The sequence below is a fragment of the Xenopus laevis genome, chromosome 5L, assembly GCF_017654675.1.
Source record: "Xenopus laevis strain J_2021 chromosome 5L, Xenopus_laevis_v10.1, whole genome shotgun sequence".
NCBI lineage: Eukaryota > Metazoa > Chordata > Amphibia > Anura > Pipidae > Xenopus > Xenopus laevis.
The window spans coordinates 41,515,291-41,541,257 of record NC_054379.1 but is presented as its reverse complement, the minus strand read 5'-3'; the positions used below and the strand labels follow the sequence as shown (position 1 = coordinate 41,541,257).

General features: G+C 37.9%; 1 protein-coding gene across 1 annotated transcript in view; it reads right to left on the bottom strand.

The window, feature by feature from the left end:
• The window catches only part of galm.L (galactose mutarotase (aldose 1-epimerase) L homeolog), a 49,562-nt gene extending 25,676 nt beyond the window's left edge, over positions 1–23,886 (bottom strand). Inside the window, 2 exon segments of the mRNA NM_001097711.1 lie at positions 23,641–23,703; positions 23,782–23,886. The gene's annotated coding sequence lies outside the window, so the exon portion shown is untranslated.
• Between the last annotated feature and the right edge of the window lie 2,081 nt (positions 23,887–25,967).

Sequence of the window (25,967 nt, the reverse complement as noted above, 5' to 3'; positions counted from 1 at the left end):
GAAGGCTAATAATTTAAAAACTATATAAAATAAATAATGAAGACCAACTGAAAGTTGATTAAAATTGGCCATTCTATAACATACTAAAAGTTAACTTAAATGTGAACCCCCTAAATTACCAGTTAAATATTCATTGTCTAAATTACCAGTTAAATATTCATCATCAACACACAATAACTTGCCCAGCAACATTACAAAACTCATTGTTCCAAAGAAATCAGCCCATGCAGAATTTAGCAGAGCTTAGTAAAGCTGGCCACCTGTTCTAATAACTATATAGTTGTTGACACATGAATGCTAGCCAGATGATTCTGATCAATATCTATCATGTACAGTTCGTATGGGTTGGTTTATCAATCAAGCAGCAGAGGAACTAAGGATTCTTCCTGCTGTTCTTATTGCTCAGGCCATTCCATCCATGACTTCTCCTATTGGCTGGATACCATACAGAATTGACGTTTCATGTAAATCAATAGATAGTTTTCATGGAAATCAATAGATGTAATTATAGTGGTAACACAGTAATTTAGGATAAAAAAAACACACACACGTCTATTAAGTCCAACCTGTGCCTTTGTTTATTTTATTCTATAAAATTCCTCCTTTCTATGTTGATGCTAAAAAATTTTTACTACCGTCTTTTCTTGTCATCCGTACCAACCTCAACAACTGACCAACGATTTTCTGTTCTCAATTAATGCACGGTTTCTTTCTTTCTCAAGGCAACCATCTCTGTGTTACAATCACATATATATACTTTAAGTGAACCAATCCATGGGTAGTGACATCATCAACATGTGTGACTAGCATGTGTAATTAGCATAATGATACTATTAAGGTGACTAGTGCTAAAGGGTAACTAGTGCTCATTAGGTGACTAGTGCTAGAGGGTAACTAGTGCTTGTTAGAGCTTAAAGTGTATTTGTGCAGTTTTAAATATAAAACCGTAAAAAGATTAAAACATACAAAAAGTGATGACTATAAATAACCGCATCTTAAAGATGCGGTGTGAACGTGAACCTAGTTCCACAGTGTTCACTAACAATTTGTTAAACAAACTAAAAAAATCCTTTACACTTTATTCTATAAATTCTCAAAAATCTCACATATCACCTATTGGTTAAAAACAAATTGCAAGCCATATTTACGGTGGAATCTTTTTCAATTATACTATAATATATTCCCTTAGCATTATTGTACGACAGTACTACTGTACTTTACTACTGATCCCCTCCAACAATTCTAAGTTGGATAAATATCTTGCATCAATGGGAGAAAAAATAGAAAGATTAAATGGAAAATTTTAAAAAATTTAAAACATTCAATATAAAAAATTGAAAACAATGTTCTAGAAGACCAGTTCCTTTTCACAAAAAACAGTTCAAGAATAATGAGCTGTTAAGGCCCCTGGGGTCACACATTTCAGTTCATAGGTCCAGAATGCCTCCTTCTGTAATAACCTACAGTCTAGATCCCCTCCTTGTGGTAAACCTGGAATACAATCAATGGGCATGCATTTAAAGGATGATGCTTGATGCTTGGCTGAAAGCCAATGTTGTGCCACTGGCTGTTTAGAAATGTCCTGTTTGGCATCTTTTTTGGTTTCTTAGTATCATTATGCTAATTACACATGCTAGTCACACATGTTGATAATGTCACTACCCATGGATTGGTTCACTTAAAGTATATTTATATATATGTGATTGTAACACAGACATGGTTGCCTTGAGAAAGGTCCCTGATGGGACCGAAACGTCACGTTGGCTGTACATGCACCTTGTAATACAGTTATCTTGAATAAGAAAACCCGGTGTTGCTGGTCTGATTTATTGCATATTGTATAGATATATTTATGTATATATATATATATATATATATATATATATTATATTATATATATATATATATATATATATATATATATATATATATATATATATATATATATATATATATATAAACAAGTCCCAAAGGTGCTCTCCGTTTCCTGTGTAAATGCCCAGGTGCCAGCAAACATGTATTGGTATATCTGCAGGAATAGCGACACTCACGGGACTCTTCTGAAGCTTAACAAATGTGATACTTTATTGGAGACTCAACGTTTCGATCCCCACAGGGATCGTTGTCAGGAGAATACAAAACAAACCTGTGTTCTGTATTCTCCTGGCGACGATCCCTGTGGGGGATCGAAACGTTGAGTCTCCAATAAAGTATCACATTTGTTAAGCTTCAGAAGAGTCCAGTGAGTGTCGCTATTCCTGCAGAGATATATATATATATATATATATATATATTTATTTATTTTTGCAGTAGACATAAACAACCCTTTGGTTATAAGGTAATGACTACTGAACTGAAAATGCCAACCTTCTCTTTGTGGTCAATACTTGCAAACAGACTATTAGACTTAAATGTTATGAGTCATATCTGTATCATAGTTCCAGTTCTTCTCTCTCTTCTTATTCCTTTAATTTACCGAAAATTGAAGAACTGAGCCATCACCTAGTCTTTGCTTCATCTTTATTTGCTAATTAAATTTAGATTTTTACATTTACCTTATATTATTCTGTTTTCTGAAACATAACAGGAACACTAGAATAACATTTCATCACGTTTGTTTTTATTATTATGCAACAGAACATTAGCACAAAAAATGTAAGTCACATTTACTTTGTATAGAATTCAGTTACCAAACTCTTGCCATGAACAAAGTGCAAAATTCACAATTAAACTGCCATCTTTTCTTCCCAATATGCACCTCTTTTACTCAGAATTTGCACAAGTTAGGGCATATGTTCCTCTCCCCTCTCACAGGCCTCTGTGCCCCAAAATGGAGTGCAGAGACATGGGCCAATTCTTTAAAACAGGAAGGTAGACACTGACCCCTTAAGTATTATATAGAAATAGAGGTATGGGACCTGTTATTCAGAATACCTGGGACCTGGGGTTTTTCCAGATAACGGACAAACTTCATACCTTGAGTCTATTAGAAAATCATGTAAACATTAAATAAACCCAATAGGCTGGTTTTGCTTCCAATAAGGATTAATTACATCTTAGTTGCCCAACTAAGATGTAATTATTATTGATCCCAACAAGGTACTGTTTTATTATTACAGAGAAAAAGGAAATCATTTTTAAAAATTTAGATTATTTGTATAAAATGGAGTCTATAAGAGATGGCTTTTCTGTAATTCAAAGTTTTTTGGATAACGAAACTTTGTTTGAAACTTTGTACTATCTATTAAAACCTCATCCTTTAACATTTAAATATATATTTCCATTCACCCTCATGTGGTCCAGTGTATTGTTTACATCAGGTGCATGTAACAGAGAATGAATATAGAACGTATCATTTATAATTACTAAACCTATTGTGGAATTCAGGAAGGATATTTCACCACACAATGATCTTTGCAACCCACAATAAAATTATGTAATTCAAGAGGCAACCGAAATATAAATTCACATTTCTGATAAACACTCAACATTTAAGAAGTTGCTGAACTATAGCAGAATACCACACTACTTCTTCTGTAATTCCTTAGTACGGTACAAAGCTGTAGTGCTTTGTTTTGCGTACATTGCTCTTGGGTTATGCATTCATATTTACCTACTAACATTTTTGTTTTCTTTCTTTTTACTAACTAATATTTCAAATAAAAAGACGACTATGAACCTGTAGGGAGAAGAGTTCTATTTAAAGAAGGCTCTTTGTTACAGGCTTTATTCTGCAGGCAGCTTTATTAAATGATAGCTCTAGTCACTCATGTCTGCCATTAATGAGCTGTTAGACTTTTTATTGTGGTTTTATTTGCAAGTCATGTATCTGTGAATCAGTCTCCTGAGACATGTCGGCTGGCTTAACTAGGGTGGCAAATGCAAATCTGACTTGTATCGCTGCCTGTGTTAACCTCGTTCACACCGATTTCCTACCACAATCAGCATATGTGATATATGTATGCAGTTGGACAAAACAGTCTCTCAATGAGGTTCCTTTTAATTCATAATACACCACATAGTAATAAAATAATTAAAATCCCAAAAGGATGTACTGTTAAGGTGTCCATACACTATTAGATCTGCTTGTTTGACGAGGTCTTAACCCGATATGTCCACTCATATCATGTCAGCTGGTTGATATCATTCAGCCTTTGGGCTGAACGATCGGATAACAGAGCTACGAATGGGCACCGACGGGTCGTAGGTAGGGTTGCCACCTTTTCTGGAAAAAAATACCGGCCTTCCTATATATTTATCTTTTTTCTCTATTAATAACATTGGAATCAGCCATCATTTTTACCGGCCAGGCCGGTAAAATACTGGCCAGATGGCAACCCTAGTCACAGGACCGCATCAACTAGCTAAGGCGGCCCTAGATCGTGGAAAAAAATCAAACGTGAGCGATCAAAATCTGCCAGATTTTTGGCCTGATAGCGATTGGCAGGTCCCGTTGGGAACCCCCACACACGGGCAGATAAGCTGCTGAGTCGGTCTAAAGGAGCAATATCGGCAGCTTTAATCTGCCCGTGTACGGTCACTTTAAGGGACTAATTTATTATGCTTTGAGTTTTCAGAGTCAACAGTCAACTGAACACAGTGTAGAGATGGATAAATACACTAGAACTCTGCCAATCTAGCTTGATTGGTTTCAGAAAAGCTTGGAGGGGTCCTCGTGCTACTTTAAACTCTGTTTTTCTGCATAGAATTAAAAACACTACCAGTAGTGATGAGCAAATCTGTTAAAAGTTTAAAGGCATTAAAGTCAATATTTTTTTTTTTGTGGCAACTTGTTCCTCAGTGACTTTTTTTTCCACAGTGTCTTTTTTCTGTGCATAATGGAAATACAATGGAATCTATGGGGTAGTGATGTGTGAGGCTGGCCTGAAGCCCGCAGGACCCGCGGGTCGGGTGGGTTCAGGCAGACACTCGCACAAACTATTCAGGCTGCAGGGGGGGAGGTCAGGCCAAACTCTTCCTGCTGTGACATAACTGTGCCCCACTCCGTGTCAGGCAGTATCTATTTATAGATGTGCGCCAGCCGCGGCCCCTCTGTGACATCAGAGACATGGGTGGGTAAAGCACGGATATATATAAGGACACACAGGTGCGGGTAGTACAGGGTTGGGTGCGGGTCGGAAATTTGTTGAGCCGCACATCACTACTATGGGGGTTTTCACATTACTTATTCTGCGCAGAATGCATTGGAGTCTAGAGGCGTTTTTACCTGACAATTTTTGTTTTTGTGAAAATGACAAAAGTGGGTTTTGTTTGCCACTTTTTTTTGGAGCCATTGGCATTTGCCAAATGGCAAAATGTGGAATTTCGTCACAAATTCATACTTGTCGAAAAAATTTTGATGATCGCTAACAGCGATACAAGGTTAGAGATAGCTGCACATGCCAACTTTAGCCAGGCTGTTTTTTTTTTTTTACTGTTTTTCTGATTTGCATACAAAATACCAATGGAAAAAACAACCCATATACCACAATACTAAAGGGGGAAAATCCTTTGTGGCCCCAAAATAGAATTCAGAACAACTGTTTAATAGCTCAAAATGATATACACTATGTTATGCTACAAAGGTATCCAGTCTGTTTTATAGATTCATCGGATTCAATAAGCCAAGTGAGCTTAAGGAGGTCAAAAATGTATGCAACTGAAAAGGGTGGTTCATCTTTAGACTTAGACTAATGCTTTTCAGACTTAGACTTAGACTAAAGAACTGTTCAGTCTTCATTATTTATTTTTTTATTGTTTTTTATTATTTGCCCTTTTCTTCTGACTCTTTCCAGCTATAAAATGAGATTTACTGACTCCATATAAAATACAAATGTTCTGTAATGCTACAGAGTAGTTACAGCTACTCTTATCCAAATCAATGCATGGTTGCTAGGGTCATTTGGACCCTAGAAACCAGATTAATGGAATTGCAAACTGGAGAGCTGCTGAATAAAAAACACAAAAATAATAACAAAAAACACATATAATATAAAATGAAACGCAGTTGCAAGTTTTCTTAGAATATCACTTTTTACATCTTTCTAAAAGTTAACTTAAAGGTGCTCAACCTCTATAAGGTGGTCATTCAGCTCAATTGTCTGTTGGCCTTTTACTGTGTCCATTTTTGCAAGACCGCAACTGCAGTTTTAAAAGAGCTCTACTATGTTTTTAGCATTAGTTTGAATGGGGGTAAATTCTGATCAGGAAGCAGGTGCAGAAAAAATAATCATAAAACAGTCAACTGAAAAATGTACAGTTTAAACCTACTAGACATTATAACTTAAAAGGGAATACCCGAACACCTGAAGCTGCCATGCACTGCATTAGGAAACCAAAGTAGGTCAAAGTAGGTATAAATGGGGATAAGTAAATCAGGCAAATCTGAGTTTTGCTTCATAGTCATTTTAATCTAAATATATACGTTGTTCTTTTTAGATATGAACAAAAAGCAATTTTCTAAACTTCAACAGAATCATCGTTTTCCCTCCCCCACACACTTTTAAACCAATGATTTTATTAGGGTTCAGTGATTATAATCAATATAATTGAATAAAATGGCATTACCTTTTTATTCGTGTTTGATTAAATTGGGTTGTAAAATGTTGAAATGCCCATTTATTAAATTTGGTTTTGTATTGACTAAATTGTGTTTTTTGTGTGTCATAAACCACCAACACTGTGAGCTTTGCTGACTAAAATGAACGATGGACAATCACTAGAAAGCGCTGCATAGTATGTGTGCTTTATAAATAAAGGATGATGATGCATTTTGACAAAAAATTGCCCTTTTTCTGGTGTTTATTACTGATACGTTCATGGGATAAGAATTGCACCAATAATGCACATGGAAGTGGAAACCACAAGAAAAAACTGAACACTACTACTCTATAAATTAATGTTAAAAGGAAAAATTGTTCATTATTTATCTTCTGATGAAGTGGTTATAAACCACGAAACGCATTAAACTGTTCATGCTCATTACCTAATGCTCCATGTGTTCCCATCGTGAGCTTCTGTGATACATTTTAATGTTTCTAAAAAAGGAGATACATAGACGATCTAGTGTGCTACCGCGCTGAGATATTCAGTATAAATATAAAGAGACCTGAACCTCACACTTAGGGAAAACATTTCAAATGTATGAATTTCTCCTTGCTGACTTTACCAAAGTTCACCTCAATTCACTAAGCATTGTAATGCACGCAATCTAGCAAATCTATCCCCCCCCAATGTGGATTCCAAAGGGCAGATTCACTAACGGGCACATTTTTGCCAGCGCCAGCTTCGCACCCCTCGCACCACTTCGCCAGTCGCAAATGCGCTATGAATACGCTAGTTCACTAAAATGCGAAGTTTCATCCTGGGAATAGAACGCTGGCGACTTTTCACTAGCGTTACTTTGGCAGTGCAAGCATTTCATAGTGAAGATGTGCTAGTGTTCATTTGTGCCTAATGATACTTCACTAGTGATCTTGCGTTTAGGTCAATTTGCATACGGCGGGAAATTTAAAGTTGTATGGAGGTCTTTATTATAAATATTGGTGCAAATGCTTGATGTTACCACTTTTTATTACACATGTCCAGGGAACCTTAATAAAGACAAAGGTTAATATAATGCCCTACACATGAGCCCACTGTAAAATGAATATGTTATAAAATGTCTTGAGAAAACCGGTTACCCAAAAAGAGTTGGTACTTTTGCAGCCAATCCGGCTTAAAAAAAGAAAAAGTCGCCAGCGTTTTTTAATCTTTAATGTATTTTTGGCACACAAGATATAATGTAAGTGAAGAGGATCTAGCTTCTTTTTAGCATTTCCCCTGGTCTGAGGTGGCGAGGTCAACTCTGGCGAAAGAGGTAACGTTCAGTAAAATCCGCACTGTAGTGAAAAGTCGCCTGGTGATAGAGTGCGAATGAATGATAGCGACGGTCCCATTCGCTAGCAAATTGGTGTCTGTTAGTGAATTGTTGATGTCCCTGCGGGTGGCAACGCTGGCGAAAAGTCGCTAGCATTAGCCACTGTGCACTTTAGTTAATCTGCCCCAAGATGGAGGTGCCCATGGGCACCACATGGTTTTCCAGCAAAATAACACCAGCACCAGCTTAATAATGCACTGACTCATTATGTCATTGCCACACTTTGCTGAATAGTTAGTGAAGACCTGGGTTTAGTGCAAATGCCGGATTATAGGTCATTCTTAGTAAGGACATCGGTGCCCTCTAAATTCACTGCTGTGGTTGATTTCACCAGTCCCTGCCTGATTCTGACCATTGATGATTATTGCCTCGACAATTGCTCATTGACCATTACGATTTTGTCTACCCCTTGATACTGTGATACTGAACTTTTTTCAGCTTGCCTGAACTCAGATTTCTCCTTGGTCCTGGCTGGGAGACCTTGACAGGCATATTTTTTTTCCAATAAATCTCATACTTGACATGTTTTTGAGAGAGAAATGTGGCAGATTTTCTTTGAGTGTAAAATCTGTGAAACTTGGTGTATTTTCTTTATACAAATGTTTGATTTTCTAGAGAATTTTTGCCATGAAGAAATGACGTTTGTGGGAATCTAACATGGAGGAGAGGTGACATAAATAACGAGATGCAAAAGTGGCTCCTCTGTCTTTTTAGTGGCAGTTTGTTGCTGTATCTGGAGAAATTTCTATTGGTAAAAATTCAATCTTGTGCCCAAAGATTTATTGGAAAATATACATGTGTTTGTCGCACTTTTCTTTTAGTAAATTGCCAATGAAATGAAATGAAATGCCAAAAAATATTCCAAAAGTTACTCACCGTCATTACTACCTGTCTAAGGCAGATATTGAGTCAAGTTCCCTAATTGTATGTGAGTTATATGCAGTCAATTAGAAACAATACAATAGTACGTCTTAGCACCTGATTTTTATAACAGTTATTTGTAAAGGTAGAAGCTGCACTAGCAAAAGTTCTCTTTCTTTTTGTGTGCAAATAATGTTTTTTGATCATTTCTAGCAGCTGCTCGACTACAAAATGTAGGTTACATTGGTGGCACAGGGGTGCTGGATATTTCTTTATTAAGTAAAGGCCTACCTTGTGCTTAACAGCACTGCTCGCTGCACTTTCTCTAGTTTTTCATTTACTGCAAGACACAGACGTAACTGCTATGTACATGCACTTAAGTCTGTGAAAGCAGCAAATGAGGAATGCAATTTTATATCCTTTTTTTACATAATGAAACTCCTCTGTGGGTTTTTTTCAGTTGTGTTTCTGTTTATCTAGCTATACAGGTATATATAGACATATAACCAAAATAACAATTGATGATCACACTCGTGAATAAAAAAAGTAATTGTGTGCTAAGGTGGAGTATTATAGTTACCAAAATGAAAACCACAGCACTTTGAGAATCTCAATGTATTTTCAATAGCCTTTTTTCCGCTTATACAAACCCTGCAATTGCTGTGGTCTTTCTTTTAATAATAATGTATTCTAAACTATATATATATATATATATATATATATATATATATATATATATATATATATATATATATATATATACACACACATGCATACTTGAATAGTGCATGCTAGTGAAATATATATTTTATATATTATGCGCCTGTGAGAATATGTGCATAAGAAAAGAGTTACAAAATATTAAGTCAAAGAAAACAATATTTTTGTTTAAAGGAAAAGTAACACCAAAAAATGTAATTGTTTTACAATCATGAAAATATAATGTACTGTTGCCCTGCACTGGTACAACTGGTGTGTTTGCTTCAGAAACTCTACTATAGTTTATATAAACAAGCTGCTGTGTAGCTGTAACCCTTTCTTGGCAGGAATATCCAGGGCCACACTGTGGCGCTAACAGTATAGATCCCAAGCCTCCGCTAAGTGGGAGATTTGCGGGGTTTGGATAAGTTAAGTGCCTCCACCCAGGGCTAAAACCAGATATTGGTGGCATACAACTCCCTGGGAACTGCAATAGCAGTGATTTTGGTACCAATTGTAGCAGACAATAAACCACACAATAGGCAGATATGCAGTAATATGTAATATTAGAAATGCAATATATGCAAATGCAATAAGAACAGTGAAATAACAATAATACGATGAATATAAGACAATATAATAAGTATCACCCTTGGTATGAAAATGTCCACTGTCACTTTAAGAATGGTGAGTGTGCACACTAGAGGTCTGAGGGTATATACCAAAGTAGTAATAGAAGAGGTATGTGTTGCAACACTAGATTGATGCACCCCGGGGTGTGTAAAGTGAAGGTCTCACCAACTCCCAGTGATAATGAAAGAATAAAGATCCTGTGAGGCAGAGCAGATACAGACAAGCAGTCTGGCAGCTTTAATCCACACTGTGCTTGGAATGCTGGTGTAGGGAAAGGCTTCCTAAAATCCTGAGGATCCACTGCACGTGTCACGGAGGCTGATGGGAAATCCACAGTCCAGATCCGGTGTACACGCTGGCAACTCACTACAGGGCTGAAGTCCTATCTATCCTACAGGGATTACTTCCCTAGCAATAGCTCAGGCAGCTGCACTAGTTCCAGTCACTATGATGGCTGACTGGAAAGGGTTAACTAACTCCCTGTGCTCTGGCTATGGGATTCCCTATATGGGTAAATGTTCTATAGGTGAAATCTCTAGCTTCCTACTCAGATAAATCAGCAGGAACACTCACAAGAGAGAAGGAGAGATTGCAGGCGGCTCTCAGTGTATTAGTCCAGGCTTTCCTCTTCTCTTCTTCCTGGTTAACCTAAGCCTCACTTTCATTTTGGCTCCAAACTTCTTTCAGAGAGGTCACAAGGTCAGAAGCAAATCCTTCTTGCTGATTGGACAGGCTGTGGCTGAAAACTGTCTCACTGCAGTGCAAGCAGCAGCCATGCTTTTGGTGGATCCAGATTTAAAGTCACAGGGTTATGCAGTTAGGGAAAGGGCAAATAACACTTCCCTACATAGCCATGGGGCAGCCATTCAAAGCTGAAAAAGGAGAAAAGGCACAGGATACTCGGCAGATACCAGGTAAGATCTGATTCTTCGGAACTTATCTGTTATCTACTGTGTATCCTGTGCTTGAATGGCTGCCCCATGGCTACACAGCAGCTTATTTGTATAACTATAGTACAGTTTCTGAAGCAAACACAGCAGTTTTACAAGTGCAGGGCAACAGTATATTATATTGTGATTCCAATTAAACATTTTCATTTTTTGGTGTTACTGTTCCTTTTTTCACTCTTCAGTGAGGCCATTATTAGTTATCAGTACAGTATATCATTAGGATAAAACTATGCATAAAAACACGTAAAGCTCTTGTTCATCTTTAAATTAATTTTGAGTATGATTTAGAGAGTGATATTCTGAGACAATTTGCAACAGGTTTTCATTATTTGAGTTCTTTAGCTTTTTATTCAGCAGCTCTTCAGTTTGCCATATGCACAATCTGCTTGCTAGGGTAAAAATTACCTTAACAACCATGCATTGATTTGAGTGAAAGACTGGAATATGAATAGAAGAGGCTTGAATAGAAATATGACTAATAAAAAGTAGCAATAACAATACATTTGTAGCCTTACAGAGTATTTGTTTCTTTAGAAGGGGCCATTGACCGCCATCTGAAAGCTGAAAAGTGTCAGAAGAGGAAGGCAAATGATTCTAAAACTGTACTCAAGGCCAACTGAAAAGTTGCTTAGAAACAGACATTCTATAATACAGTATACTAATAGAAAGATGAACCACCCCTTTAAAATGGACAATTCCTTTCGTCGAATGTTTGACCTTTTTGTTTGTGGTTAGAAAGGACGTTGCTCTTTTAGAGTTTTCTGTTCTTCGTGCAAAAAGTATTACATCTCTTTTTCAGTTTGAGTTCCTATTTAAGAGATCTTACTATAAGCTTACTATAAAACAGATGGGTCAGTACAATAATAAAACACACACATATATACTGTTTATATATATATATATATATATATATATATATATATATATATATATATATATATACATACATATATATATATATATATATAATTTATTCAAACTACAAAAAAAAATTACATTCAAAAGTAAGTTAGTAATATTATTTAAAGAACATTTGTACCTGTGACAATGTAATTCTGGCAACATGATGCAGTCCAGTAGCCCAGAGTGGCAAATAACAGTTGGTCTAGAACACTATAGTGACTGTAGTAGAACAATGGAAGAAAATGTCTTTTTATTTGGTAATATAGAAAAAAGATTTTTGGGTTTCTGCATATTCCTAAACATTCTGTTTTATAATTTTATATTAAATGACAGGTAAAATCAAGAAACTGATAGGGCTTTATATACTCACACAGACAGGTTACCCAGCTGCTGCCATCACCTTTGCCAAGGTTTTAGGGGTGCAGAGTCACACAAATGCCGCTACCCCTCAGGACAGAGGTTCCTGAATAACCCCAAAAAGAGGACACTGTTGTCTTAATTGTACTGTATATGCAGTTCTTTGATTATAAAGGCTGAAAGCATAAATCATCCAACTGAAGATACCAAAATATTATCACATATTTATGAAGCGCCAACATATTCCACAGCTCTATACAATAAATGGGTGTATACACGGGACATACAGATTTACATACAAAGCAACCATTAAATTATACAAGAGGTAAAGAGGACTCTGCTCAAAAGATCTTACAATCTAAAATAAGAAGGATTTAAGACACAAGGTGGGAGTAAGTTGTGTTAAAAGACTATTCTACCTCCAATTCAAAGTGGGGGGTAATATATAGTGAATAAAATACCCCCTCTTGTAAAAATATAAGGATATTCTAAGTTACCGAGGAGTTTCATGCCCATATAAAAGCAAGAGTCATGGAACTCCTAAGTAACTTCTAATATCCTCATATTTTGCAACAGGGGGTACTTTATTTATTATAATACACAAGTTTCAGTGAGTCATGTGACAGAAATGACATCAAAACTCACCATTTATAAGGATATATTTTACAACATATTCATGGCTTTTGTGTACTAAATATAATAAAATGTCCTTGTTGTGAGTGTTATGTTTGTCAAAAGGCTAGGACTTGAAACATGTCATGGTAATGAAAGATTATTTTGCAGCATACCAATTCAGAAACATAAGAATGCATACATTTACTGAAATAAGCCGGGCACCGGCAGAGATAAAGAGATGTCTGGTTGAAAGCAGTATAGCATAGCTCAATCATGTGCATTTCAACTTTTTCCTAAAATAGCTTGCACAAGCCACGGATTGCTAAGAAAACCTTCTTGAACAAACCAAAATGTATTTACATAGGTATGTACATATATATAGATATGAGTTACACATACCACATCACTCGGGAGCATCTCTCATGTGCAGAACATGAGCATATAGACGGCATTTAATTTCCGTGCTGTAGAATGGAGCAGCAATAATATTCTAGACTTTTTGCAATTGGCTGTCACTCACGTAGGCATGAAATCATATAGCTTTAGACAAATAAATGTCAAACCAGTATATACATTTATTGAGTAACCTGCCCTTAATTTATACAGATATGTGATCTATTATCCAGAATGCTTGGGACCTGGGGTTTTCTGCATAAGGGATCTTGCCATAATTTGGATCACCGTACCTTAAAAAATATTCCAAATCCTATCCTAATCTTGTTTCCATCAGTCTGGGAATTCATAATTACAGCAAGCAGGCAGGAGTCATTTTGTGCACACTGTTATTAAGACAAGCCTTGCATCATCTCAGAATCTTGTTTGTGAACCAGAATGGGGGACCTGATGTCCATCCCCATGCCCTGGCTACACAATTAAATGGTTAAGAGAACTGGGGAATGTGGAGCAGTGACATCTAGGAAGTGCTGGATGGAAAGTGAAAGCAATTGCCCCGCGCTCTATGACTAAGGCATAGAGAAGGGGCAGAACTCCTAAGTTAAAAGAAGTTGTTTACATGTGCAGGTTTGAAATAACTACAGTACAAAAAGACACACCACTCAGGCACTTTGGGTTGTTAGCCTTGATAATAAAAGACACAGCCCTCTGCCCTCTTGCAAACCAGTTCAGGTAAACAACCAAATAAGGCTATATAGTATACTGACCCATAAAACTTCACCTTTAATTAGTAATATTTAAAACCAATAATACATTGGGCAATGCCCACACAGCAAACCAGACAAAGTATATACAGACTCACTGCCTTTAACAAGTATTTGCAGTGCAGGACTTTAGCCTTAAAACCAAAAATACTAAAAACCGTATAAAGGTGGTGGGTGAGGGTATCAAGTCACCACTAGGTATTGCAGACTGCTCGAGTAGAGTTTAGGTAAATCTAATATTAAAGTAATCCGCTCCCCTTCCATTCTTTTTCCCAGTTCCCCCATAGTCAACTCTGCCTACCTACGTTGGAACGAATGGGAGCTGCTCCCCCACTGTCCACCTCATCAAATTAACTTGAATAAAGACAAATAAACATAGCAAGCCTCTGCAGAGTTGTGCCCCTTTACTGGTACTATACAAAAGTCAGCTGCTCATTGTGGCAGCTTTAGAGTTGCTTTGCTAAATTAAAAGGCTCAGGACCCAGGTAGAAGTGATTCTAACCATACAATAGCTTTACTGGGAACCCCAGGATTGGCGACACCCATTTGTACACAATAAACTGAAAAATGCTATACTTTGTATTGTATTGTACTGTTTCTATTAGGTGTAGCAGTCATTAACTGTCCTACAGGTGGAATAATGAGATCCTGAACAATGGATCTTGCATTTGGAGCTGAACTATCTCTAAAAGATTGTGAACTTCAAAAACAAGCACTGTTCCTGGATGTGAAAAACAGCGCCTATGTGGAGCCTTGAACACTGAGGGGTAGATTTACTATGGGTCGAATATCGAGGGTTAATTAACCCTCGATATTCGACTAGGAACTAAAATCGTTCGACTTCGAATATCGAAGTCGAACGATTTAGCGCAAATCCTGCGATCGATCGATCGAAGGATTATTCGTTCGATCGAACGATTAAATCCTTCGAATCGAACGATTCGAAGGATTTTAATACAACGATCGAAGGAATATCCTTCAATCAAAAAATCTCAGGCAAGCCTATGGGGACCTTCCCCATAGGCTAACATTGACTTCGGTAGCTTTTAGCTGCCGAAGTAGGGGGTTGAAGTTTTTCTTAAAGAGAGAGTACTTCGACTATCGAATGGTCGAATGGTCGAACGATTTTTAGTTCGAATCGTTCGATTCGAAGTAGTAGTCGAAGGTCGAAGTAGCCCATTCGATGGTCGAAGTAGCCCAAAAAACACTTCGAAATTCGAAGTTTTTTTAATTCGAATCCTTCATTCGAGCTTAGTAAATCTGCCCCTGAGTGACTGGCTTAGTTAATACTACTACTTACTATTCACTAAAATTTTAAAGAGCACCCTGAGCACCCGCTCAGGGTGCTCTTTAAAATTTTAGTGAATAGTATATATATATATATATATATATATATATATATATATATATATATATATATATATATATATATATATATATATATACACTATCTTTCGTTCCTCTGAGCTAAATAATAGTAAGATTTGAATACTACATTTAGGGACAGATTTATTAAAGGGTCATTTGAGGTATAAAAAAAAAAACCTCTCAAAGCTCTAAAATTCGACCTTTGATAAATAACCCCCTTAATATATACAAACATATGCTGCTTGCTAGTATTAAAACATATGGAGGTAGCATTGCCATGACATTGATGATTATTTTAAAATAATCTTTAAAGAAATATTATTATGCATACGGGTATGGCATATAAAACTTGTGGGTTTTCTTTCTTCCTTTTTTAGTTAAACATCTTCCAGAAATGGCAGACTCCTCATTTTAATCTCTGTAATAGGTGCATCCCCATTTTCAAAAGGGTTATTTTTTATCTTTATAAGTGCAAGGATACAGTTTATAATTGAAGAAAGCGTTAACACCATGTGTAAAAAAAAATCCCAAACTGAGCTGGAACATATTACATTTTATTTCAGCACTTCTGCACTGCTTTAGGTGTAGTTAAAAACTTCTTTGGGAAATTCACAAAACAGGTCTATATTTAGCCACAGTAAACTACATTACCATTTCCTTTTTTGTTACTTTTATTACAGTTGAGCAATAAAAGCTAATTGCATATCGAGTGTTATATGTTACTAATAGTTTTGTTCACTGTGTAATTGCAGTTTTTTTTAAATCACTTTTTCCTAGATTAGGTCTGTCTAACTGGAGACCCGCAGTGTAATGTGGCCCTCCAAAATCAGTTTATGCTTGCAAGAGTTCCAGAGCAACTCTCTTTGTATCACACTATTGTTTTATAATAATCTGAACCCAAAACATGTGACTTTTTAGCTTGGGTTCACAGTCCATCTGAGCGTCTCCAAGGGTTTTTATGAAGCTTGCATCCACAGATTTCTTTGAGTGACATTATTGTTTTATTACTAATGGGCAATGAATATCTGGTAAACTGGATAATTGACATACAACATGAATAAGATGGACACCACTGTCTTAGAAGACACAAAGCCCAAACTGATCACAGGAAACAATGAGTTGATTTGGGGGAGAAGTGCAGAGTGCAAAAAAAAGATGCATGTTTTTTTATATTGGTACCTTGCTTCTATTTGCTACAGGTGCAGCTCTTTGTTGCACACATTCTTGTATGTAGTGGTAGTAGGCATTTATTACATATATGTGGCACAGGGGTGTGGCCTGGGCCATGCCTTTAGCTTGCACATCATTCTAGATGCACAAGGCAGAAGCATCAAAAGAGAAGAGCATAGTTTTGCACCTGCAAATGGTACAGGTACAAATAATCTGTGTCTGTGCCCTAACCTAATTGGTACAATTTTGCACCCCTTAGCATTTGAACACTTTCAACCAGGTAGGGTGAGCCACATTCAAAAAAAAAAATAGAGTTTGAAGAGCAACATAAACATACATAAAGTTCCTGGGGATGACAAATAAGGGCTGTCGTTGGCTATTGGTAGCCCCTATGTGGAGTAGTAGCCCACAAGAGGCTCTGTTTGGCAGTTAACATGGTTTTTATGATAACATCTTACTTTTTTAGTAGACATAATGAATACTACAACAATGAGGGGCCGACTCACTAAGCTCGAGTGAAGGATTCGAATGAAAAATACTTCGAATTTCGAAGTATTTTTTGGGTACTTCGACCATCGAATGGGCTACTTCGACCTTCGACTACGACCTTCGATTCGAACGATTCGAACGAAAAATCGTTTGACTATTCGACCATTCGATAGTCGAAGTACTTTCCCTTTAAAAAAAACTTCGACCCCCTACTTCGGCAGATAAAACCTACCGAAGTCAATGTTAGCCTATGGGGAAGGTCCCCATAGGCTTGCTAAACTTTTTTTGATCGAAGGATTTTCCTTCATCGTTGGATTAAAATCCTTCGAATCGTTCGATTCGAAGGATTTAATCGTTTGATCGAACGAAAAATCCTTCGATCGATCGAACGAATGTTTAGCGCTAAATCCTTCGACTTCGATATTCGAAGTCGAAGGATTTCAATTCGAGGGTCGAATTTCGAAGTATTTTTTACTTCGAAATTCGACCCTTAGTGAATCTGCTCCTAAGTGTAGGCACTTTTTTATTTCTGGCTTTTTGGATTTAATGATGTCTTTGTGTGGCTATCTTATATAGACCCCTACAGGATTCTACCATTCTTCTCTTGAGGCAGTTCTCTTGTTTCACAATTCTTGCTACTAAAAATATCTGTGCTTGTATATTCGATTCATGTATTTGCCATGGTTTCTCTGCAGGATGTGTGAAACTTGTGGTCACCTGGCCACACATCTCCTCCTGCGTAAGCAATATGTGGCCATGACTTGAAAGTGAGGTAAAAACCTATTTGCATGTTTGTGTATCTGTTACAATACAGACGATGTTATTACCTTGCAAACAGAAATGAAATAGGAAAAGTTAAACCCAGGAGCCCTGCTTTCTTCATAAATTACCCGTCATCTGTTTGAAAGTGAAGATGTGTTATTCAGTATGAAGAAAATCTTTATAGCTGCTGGTTTTGACATACCTGGATGTCTTTGGGAAGGTATTATAATGCTCAGGAAAAAAAAATAATTCCCTGCTTAGCAGCCTTTAAAACAGCAAAATGCTAAGGAACTAGTAATTAATCTTCCCAATCTCATTAGTGCGTGATATTTGTGAAAGCTGCACATTATTATTTTTTTTATATACCTTTTTACCTTGCTTGTTACCTGTTCTTACAGCTATGGTACTAGCTTCCCACTCACTGCCCTAACAGTCGTGGCTCCTTAAAGGACCAGTAACATGAAAAGTGAAAGTGTTTTAAAGTAGTACAAATAATGCAGTGTTGCCCTGCACTGCTAAAACTGCTGCTTCAGAAACACTTGTATTGTTTATATAAATAAGCTGCTGTGTAGCAATGGAGGCAGCAATTCAAAGGAGAAAAGGCTTAAGGTGGCCATAGACACACAGATCCGATCGTACGAATCAAGGATTCGTATGATTTTCGGATCGTGTGTGGCGTGTGCCGACATCTTTCGTCCGGCGGAGATCGGTCGTTTGGTCGATCGGTCAGGTTTGATTTTGACCCGACCGATCCCGCCGGAGCTCATGGCACATCGTAATCTGATCGTTCGGCCATACGGCCGAACAATCAGATTACCCCCAATATAGCCATGCCTGTTAATGGCATATCGAGGGAAAGATCCGCTCGTTTGGCAACATCGCCAAACGAGCGGATCTTTGCATCTATGGCCATATTAAGGTTACACAGCAGATAAGCTCTGTAGAACATAATGGTGTTATCTGTTATCCACTATTTAACCTGTGTCATATAGCTTTTTTTTCCAGTTTCCGCCATTGCTACACAGCAGCTTGTTTATATGAACAATAGTAGTGTTTCTGAAGCAAACAGATCGGTTTTACCAGTGCAGGGCAACAGTACATGATCTTTTTATTAGTTTAAAACAAATTCATTTTTTGGTGTTACAGTTCCTTTAAATACAAGAGCACTTTCAATAAGGCACATGATTACAATCCATTTAATACGTCTGAAATAGCAGTGTTCACTCACTGTTGGTGATGCATCCTCCAAACCATCTGTCCCCTACAGCCTGTAGTAATAGTCAACATAAGAAATACAAGCAGGCATTCATGAAACATTGCTGAAGGCAGATGCTTCTTATGAAAAGGAAGAACATTCTGTACACAGTAGCATACAGAAGATATTGGTCATGTGTCTGTGTGGGTTATTAGGGACTAGTCTGCTGAGATACTACAAGTTATGCTGGTTTCAAAGTGAATGTCTGACACTATTTCAAAATATATCTGTAGCAAGAATCAGCACAGAGAGTTCACATTTGTCTCTGGGGCCACGTTCCACTGGATTATCACCAGCAATATTGGTCAGCACTTGTTTAAATAAAACTGCCTTTATTTTCAAGCTCGACAAACATTGCTGCCTGCAAAACCACACCCTAACTGATAATAAACTTAATATTGTTTGAGCAGTCACTGACCAATAAAAAATGCTGTAAAATCAAAAGACAAAGCATTCGGCATTTTGAAGCTCTAAAAAACATAAGCAAGCATTAGGGCTCTTACAGACGAGCGTTTGAAGCTGCGCTCCCCTGCGTTCTGTTTTTATGCGTTCAGCCGCAGGGGAGCGCAGGAGTAGACGCATTCAGTTTTTTTCAATGGGGCTGTACTCACACAGGCGCATGTAGGCGCCGAACGCAGGAAAAATGCAGCATGTTGCGTGTTTGCTACTTTTTATTACTCATAATTCAGGCCTCTCCTTTTCATATTCCAGTCTCTAATTCAAATCAATGCATAAGAAAATTCGGACCCTAGAATCTATATTGCAGAAAATACAATCTGGAGAGCTGCTGAATAAAAAGAGAAATAACTCAAAAACGACAAATAATAAAAGATGAAAACCAATTGCAAATTGACTCAGATTGTCACTTTCTACATCATATGAAATAAGTTAATTTAAAGGGGAACAACACCTTTAATATAATTTATTTTGGGTGCCAGGACCCACTTTATATCTGTGCACTTAATATATATATTGTAGTGGCAGGACCCACTAGGTCTCACTCTCACTGCCTATGAGGTATACTGTATATAATGTATTTGGGGGGCTAGGACCAGCTAACTCTCCCTGCAACCAGAACCCACTACCTATTACTGTATCAAAGGTACTATGGGAGGCCACAACCCACTCAGTGTATATAATATGTTAGGGAGCCAAGCAGGTCTGGAAAGGGAGAGGTAGGCATTTTACCCAGACCATTTCATCCAATTTAATATATGACCCTGCACCATACATGTGGGATTTACTAAACCATATGAAGGAGAACTTCCCACGCTTCTGATAATATTACCCTTTGCCCTTACTGTATAATGCTTTGAGGATGCCAGTCCTTATTGTTCTTACAGAAGAATAAGCCTTACCCATTGTTCGCAGTCACACTGTCTAATACACGTTTTCACTGTATATCGTGCATCAATTTTCTAGTAGCCATCTAAACCCAGAAATACGTCTCTGATAGGATTTTGTAGCTGATGGAAATATTATTTCCTGACATTGCATATTGCTTCATCATAAAGAAAACATATACTTTAAGGTGTGTTTTGTTTTAAAAGTGGGTGTAACGTTATAATTAATGTGGTTACAATTCACAAAGTTGTCTCTCCTCTATATTACATTCTGCTGCCTATGGCTCTAATTATCAGCTGCTGTGAATTTAGCCACTGATTTGGGCCTATTTTAAATCCCAGTCCAGACCTGCATAACAGATAACATAAATGATTTCCCATACCATAACCACATTATATTAAATTTGAAGTGAGAGTCTTCCATCAAGCATGATACATAATTCAGTACTTGCTTGGACACACCCGCCACTACTGTTTCTAAAGTGTGCACAAATATGTTTTGAGACTGAGAAACAGCCTGCCTGTCATCTTTATTCAAATCAACTCTGGGATTGTATTACTAGTACATTCCCATGTACTCTTCCCTGTCTGCTCCACCAGGAAACAAACAGCATGAGATATGAGGATAAAAACACCATCTGTATTATATTTGTCAATGAGACAGTTCCTATAATGCTGGTGTCACCAGAATACCAGTGAGTTGAAATGCTTGTTTGGAGCATGGTGTCTGGTGACTATTGTGCATTTCTGGAACATAATGGGGACACCATGTTATTTACAGCCTGCCCTGTGGTTTGCAGGTTTTTGCACACCGGAACGGAGCCTTTGGGTTGTTCACCTTTGAATTAATGTTTAATATCATGTAGAGAGTGAAATTCTGAGACAATTTGCAATTGGTTTAGATTTTTTTATTATTTGTTCAAGGCCCACACACCCCAGGCGCAACCCTCTTTTCCTTTAACACACAAGGTGATCAGGGTCAGTAGAGGAGCTCAGGTAGCAGGACTGGGCCAGCTTTTTCCCAGGTTTTTTCCTGCTGGCCCAGACTGACCCTGTTCTTAATTTCAGGAAAGAATTCTAACCATTAATACAGTGAAGGTAACATTACTCCACAACCCTCTAATTTTGCACCCAGGTAAAAAAAAAAAAAAGGTGATACCTTTTACTGGCTAACTATAGCAAATAATCTGCACCTATTCTAGCCTTCAGGGTGTCTTTCATTCTGGCCCAACATTTAGAAGCACATTTACCAAGGGTCGAATTTCAAATTCATGTGAGTTTTTTAAAACTTCCATAAACTCCCATAAATTCGAAATTCGACTAGTCGAAATGTATTGATAAAATAGTATTTTTCCAACTCGGCCAAATTTAAAAGACCTGAAAATTCGAATCGAATTCAATCAAACTCGATTCGAGTATTTTCTCTGAAAAAAACTTGAATGTCAAGAAGGCTGCAAACATCTCCAAATTGTTCCCTGGACCTCTCCCATTGACTTAAACAGCAATTCGGCAGGTTTTAGGTGGTGAATAGTCTAATTTGAATTTTTAAAGAGTATGATAAATATAAAAAAATCAATCAAATTTTTTTAAAAAAAACTCTAATCGAGTTTGAATTAACTGCCATGTCGAAATTGACATTTTTGAACATAAAAACAATTAGAAAATTAGAATTTTAATTCAACCCTTAATAAATCTGCCCCTATTAATCTGGAATCTAGTCACAACCATTAGAGTCCTGCGCGGGTCCATTTTTTGGAACCCGTACCCGACCCCGCAACCCACACCCGCCAGCATTCTTACCTGCTTGGAAAGTACCTTATCCGCAACTAGGGTTGCCACCCGGCCGGTATTTTACCGGCCTAGCCGGTAAAATACCTGCCAAGGCCGGTATTACAAATTTACCAGCAATGTAGCTGCCGGTAAATTTGTAATACATTTAAAAGGAGCCCTCGGCCTGCCCCCAATCCCCTGGAACATCCCCTGGAACTTACCTTTACTCTTACTCCTTCTAGCCTCCGTGATGTCCGTGTCGTGGCCCGCCCCTTTTGACGTCACGGCCCGCCCCTTTGTGTACCCGCCCCCCAGCAGCTGGTAAAAGATGTTTAAAAAGGTGGCAACCCTATCCGCAACCCGGACCTGCGACCCAATGACCATCAAGAATCAGTAGTGTTGTCATTGGAAAACCGGAAGTGACATCATCGGAAGTAGACGCGATCAAAAAAAAGGAGTAAAACAGGAAGTTTTGTCATTGTAAACTGGAAGTGACATCATCGGAAGTAGACGTGATCAGAAAAAAGGTGTAAATATCGCTATTGAGAAGACCCACTGCCCGACTTGTGACCCCACAGAACCGCTGACCCGTGTCTATACCTGCACCCGGAACTTCTACCCACAGGGTACCGCAGGTTTTTGTGGGTAACCCGCGGGTACCTGACCCGCTGCAGGACTCTAACAACCATGCCACCTAGGAACCAACGCTGATTTTACAAAAATGTCGGGAAGGTTCAAGGAGTAAATATCACAATTCAAGTACATAGAGGGCCAAACTGTGCCCACCAGTCCACTAAAGAGTGACTGTCTATGGCAGCCCGTCTGGTATTTGCCAGAATTCACTGATTGCCAGGCCGGGCCTGAAGTTACGAAAACATTTTCTGCATGTGTTGTGTTATTTGCCATCAAAATGTTGATTTGTGTGTTGTAAAGGCACAGCTTCAGTGGAACAAAATATTTGAAATTTCAGCAGTCTGGTTGCTCTCTCCAAATTACCCTAACAACCATCTGCTGATTTGAATAAGAGACTGGAATATAATTAGGGGAGGCCCAAAAGTAATATAAATAATAATAAGTTGCAATAACAATAAATGTGTAGCCTTACAGAGCATTTGTTTTTTTACATGGGGTCAGAGACCCCCATTTAAAAGCTGGAACAAGTCAGAAGAAGAAGGTAAATAATTAGAAAAATTAAAAATAAACAATGAAGACCAATTAAAAAGTTTCTTGTAATTGAACATTCTATAACAGACGAAGACTCCCATAAATTCTAAATTCGACCAATCGAAAATTATTAAAAAAAATAGAATTTTCAATTCGACCCTTGATAAATCTGCCCCTAAAAGTTAACTTAAAAGTGAACTACCCCTTTAACCAACTGTGATCTCACCCATGGGAAAAACTGAAAGATATTCTTCTCACGGCTCTTTCTCTCACACTCTGCATGGTGTTCCTGTAGAACAAAAACCATGATACAAGATATGGATTGGTGAAATGATTAAGCAGAATTACTTATGAAGCATCTACTCACTGTGTTCCTAGATATTTATTAAAGTGTCTCCTTTTCTATCCAATGATGTTCCACTCTCTCTTTAGATTTGCTTTCATCCCGTTAGAATTGTTGAGACACTTCTAAGAATACAGCAGCAAAGTGAGAAGGGATGAAGCTGCTTCCTCAAATAGTAGCTGAAGGGTAGCCAGCAACTTAAGAGAGATGAAATAACAAAGGTGGAATCCAGGGCATAGAGAAAGTAGAAAGATTTTTTGTGACAAATAGAACATATTAAAAGTATCAGACTGTCATACTCAACAACAATTATACATTGGCATTTGGCTACAGTCACAGCAGTGGTGGAATAACTGGGGTTGCGCCGGCGCAAATCTGGCACAAAAATTGCTTCCGGGGTGTTGGGGTCCTGGGTGCCGGTCCAAGGAACTACTTGTTCCGTTATTGAGTCACAGGATATTAGATACTAAGGCCAATTTCTCAAAGTCAGTATTAGCCACTCTCTCCAAAGATCCACAATAATGCAGCTTTTTTATTTGTTGCTGGTAATTAAGGTTACATAGTTACATAGTTAAATTGGGTTGAAAAAAGACAAAGTCCATCAAGTTCAACCACTCCAAATGAAAACCCAGCATCCACACACATACCCCTCCCTACTTTTAATTAAATTCTATATACCCATACCTATACTAACTATAGAGCTTAGTATCACAATAGCCTTTGATATTATGCCTGTCCAAAAAATCATCCAAGCCATTCTTAAAGGCATTAACTGAATCAGCATCACAACATCACCCGGCAGTGCATTCCACAACCTCACTGTCCTGACTGTGAAGAACCCCCTACGTTGCTTCAAATGAAAGTTCTTTTCTTCTAGTCTGAAGGGGTGGCCTCTGGTACGGTGATTTTTATGGGTAAAAAGGTCCCCTGCTATTTGTCTATAATGTCCTCTAATGTACTTGTAAAGTGTAATCATGTCCCCTCGCAAGCGCCTTTTTTCCAGAGAAAAGAACCCCGACTTTGACAGTCTACCCTCATAATTTAAGTCTTCCATTCCTCTAGCCAGTTTATTACACGTCTCTGCACTCTCTCCAGCTCATTTATATCCCTCTTAAGGACCAAAACTGGTCCTTAACTGCACTGCATACTCTAGATGAGGCCTTTACCAGGGACCTATAAAGAGGCATGATTATGTTTTCATCCCTTGAATTAATGCCCTTTTTTATGCAAGACAGAACTTTATTTGCTTTAGTAGCCACAGAATGACACTGCCCAGAATTAGACAACTTGTTATCTACAAAGACCCCTAGATCCTTCTCATTTAAAGAAACTCCCAATACACTGCCATTTAGTGTATAATTTGCATTTATATTATTTTGGCCAAAGTGCATAACCTTGCATTTATCAACCTCATTTTCCAGTTTGCTGCCCAGTTTTCCAATTTAGACAAATCACTCTGCAAAGTGGCAGCATCTTGCATGGAACCTATAGTTCTGCACAATTTAGGTTACCTTGCTAGCCTTCCTATATATAAACTATAGGCAACACAAGCATTTTATACTACAGTAGCTCTGGAATGTATCTCTATAATTTAATGTTTTTATCACTAACCTTTGGAGGGGTTGTTCGCCTTCCAACACTTTTTCAATTCAGTTGGTTTCAGACAGTTCACCAAAATACTTTTTTTCAATTACTTTCTATTTTTGATGTGTGATTGTTTTTCTAACATTGAGGTTTAAAGTTCAAAATTTTGCCTTCTTATGTGTTTCTGATGCAGCTCTAGGAGGGGGGTCACCAATAGTGATGTGCAGGTCGGGTAAAATCCGACCCGCACCCAACCCTAACCAATCCTCCCTCAGCCCTCGCCCGACTTCCTCTTAAAGACCCGTACCTGCCGCCCCACTGATGACGGCACAAAAGGGGCGGGACGAGCAGGTGCGCGTCTATAAAAAAGGAAGCCGGCAGTTGGAAGCCGGCAGTGCAAGGTGGCGGGCGAGGAGAGCAGGAAGAAGAGCTCAACCCGAGGTCGGCCCACACATCACTAGTCACCAACTCTTTAACTGTTATAAATTGAAACATTTAGTTGATACATTTTTTTTATCTTTTTCCCTGCTGAGCAGAATCCCTGAGTTTCATTAAAGGCAGCCGTTAGAATTGATACAATAGTTGCTAATATGCCACAGATGCAGCTAAGAAATGTATCAACTAAA